Below are 2500 nucleotides of genomic sequence, written 5' to 3'. Positions count from 1 at the left end.
CCATCGTTCAACCATCGTCCAACCATCGTTCAACCGTCGTTCAACCATCGTTCAACAGTCGTTCAACCATCGTCCAACCGTCGTTCAGCCGTCCTTCAGCCAACATTCAACCATCGTTCAGCTGTCGTTCAACCATCATTCAACCATCGTTCAACCGTCGTTCAACCATCATTCAACCATCGTTCAGCCGTCGTTCAACCATCGTTCAACCGTCGTTCAACCGTCGTTCAACCATCGTTCAACCGTCGTTCAACCATCGTTCAACCATCGTTCAACCATCGTTCAACCATCGTTCAACCGTCGTTCAACCATCGTTCAACCGTCGTTCAGCCGTCATTCAACCATCATTCAGCCGTCATTCAACCATCGTTCAGCCGTCGTTCAGCCGTCATTCAACCATCATTCAGCCGTCATTCAACCATCGTTCAGCCGTCATTCAACCATCATTCAGCCGCCGTTCAACCATTGTTCAGCCATCATTCAACAATTTTTCAGCTATCGTTCAGCCAGCTATTGTTCAGTTTAGCCACTGTTAAGGCACTGTTCAGCCATCCTTCAACCTTCGTTCAGTTATGGCTCAACCATCGTTTAGCAATTTTTCAGCGGTTGTCCTCTCCTCATCCCTTTTTCTTTCAGACTATGTTTTACTCTCTCCTCCTCCTCACTTCATGTGAGGTCATTTCTGTGAGGTCAGAGCAGCGCTATCCACACACACACACACACACACACACACACACACACACACAAACACACACACACATAAACACACACACACTCTCACACACACGCACACAAACACACACACACAAAAACACACGCACACAAACACACACGCTCACATAAACACACACACATAAACACACACACATAAACACACACACACACACACACAAACACATGAGAGAGAAAAAAAGAGGAGAGAAAGAAAGTAACATGAGATAAAAAGGAGAGAAATAGAAAAAGAGGAGAAAATAAGGAAAGGATGAAACAATAGAGGAAAGAAAGGAGAAAATAGGAGGGGAAAGAAGAAAGGAAAAAAGACAAGTGGACAGACAGAAAGCGAAGGAAGAAAGGAAAGAAGGGAAAAAGTGACCTGAAGCAAAAGTAAATAAGCCAGGAAGTAGAAAAAAGAGAGAAAGAAGTAAAGATCAAATAAACAGAGACAAAGATGGAGGGAAGAAAAGAGGAAACGTAAAGAGAGAGAAAGAAGGAAACAGAGTGAAGGTGGTGTGAGGTCACACAGGAGAGAGATCAGCTGACGACCAGCAGGGGGAGCAGTTCACCTGTCTGTCTCCACCTGTCTGTCTCTATCTGTCCGTCTGCCTGTCTGTCTCTTCCTGTCTGTCTCCACCTGTCTGTCTCTATCTGTCTGTCTCTGTCTGTCTCTGTCTGTCTCTGTCTGTCTGTCTCTACCTGTCTGTCTCCACCTGTCTGTCTGTCTCTATCTGTCTGTCTGTCTGTCTCTGTCTGTCTGTCTGTCTCTACCTGTCTGTCTCCACCTGTCTGTCTCCATCTGTCTGTCTCTGTCTGTCTCTGTCTGTCTGTCTCTACCTGTCTGTCTCCACCTGTCTGTCTGTCTCTATCTGTCTGTCTGTCTGTCTGTCTCTGTCTGTCTGTCTGTCTCTACCTGTCTGTCTCCACCTCTCTATCTGTCTGTCTCTGTCTGTCTGTCTGTCTCTATCTGTCTGTCTCCATCTGTCTGTCTCTATCTGTCTGTCTGCCTGTCTGTCTCTACCTGTCTGTCTCCACCTGTCTGTCTCTATCTGTCTGTCTGTCTGTCTGTCTGTCTCTGTCTGTCTCCACCTGTCTGTCTCTACCTGTCTGTCTCCACCTGTCTGTCTCCACCTGTCTGTCTCCACCTGTCTGTCTCTACCTGTCTGTCTCCACCTGTCTGTCTCTACCTGTCTGTCATCACCTTGGATTTTAGGACTTTTCTGGGATTTTAGGACATTTGTAGGATTTTCTCTGTGTTGATGCTGTTTTCTGTCTCTGACAGCTGATGGAGACTAAAAGGACAAAAACTATTCCCAGAGTCCATCACTTTATTTTTATTGTCAGTTAGAAAATGTTTGGGGGGCCACCAGGGGCCCTGTCAGGGGCTGGATTTGGGCCACGGGCCGCAGGTTGAGGTTCACTGATGTAGATCCTTGGACATGTTTTGGAAATGACGGCACGGTTAAAGCTCCCGCGAGTTCAAAGGCGTCAGTCGTCGCTGCAGCTCTTCGGCGTGTTTCCAGTGAAACATTCAAACCCGACACGTAGTTTTGTTTTTCCGTGCCGCATCATTTCACGCGTGTTTCCGTCCAGATTCGGCCCGACGTGTTTGGAAACTTTGGGATCTCCTCTCAAACTTTAAATACAGTTTTGTGGCAGTTCGGGGCGTGCGACATAATGACGGACCTGCGGGGTCGAAGAGGTTCATTTCAGCCTTCCTTGTACTTTTCCAGCCGTTTGAAAGTATTCTGGATGTGTGTTTTTTTTCAGCCCCGGAGGCGACTTC

General features: G+C 47.2%; 1 protein-coding gene across 3 annotated transcripts in view; it reads left to right on the top strand.

The window, feature by feature from the left end:
- The window catches only part of inhbaa (inhibin subunit beta Aa), a 70574-nt gene that overhangs the window by 36160 nt on the left and 31914 nt on the right, over window positions 1-2500 (top strand). For all 3 annotated transcript variants that reach the window (XM_088071726.1, XM_088071725.1, XM_088071727.1), the window contains one exon: window positions 2485-2500. This exon is cut by the window's right edge and continues 56 nt beyond it. The gene's annotated coding sequence lies outside the window, so the exon portion shown is untranslated. The remainder of the gene's footprint in view (window positions 1-2484) is intronic.

The sequence above is a fragment of the Plectropomus leopardus genome, chromosome 21 (genome assembly GCF_026936395.1).
Source record: "Plectropomus leopardus strain MGB_pleo_1.0 chromosome 21, ASM2693639v1, whole genome shotgun sequence".
NCBI lineage: Eukaryota > Metazoa > Chordata > Actinopteri > Perciformes > Serranidae > Plectropomus > Plectropomus leopardus.
The sequence above is the reverse complement of the archived record's forward strand: the minus strand, read 5'-3'. Positions and strand labels throughout refer to the sequence as shown.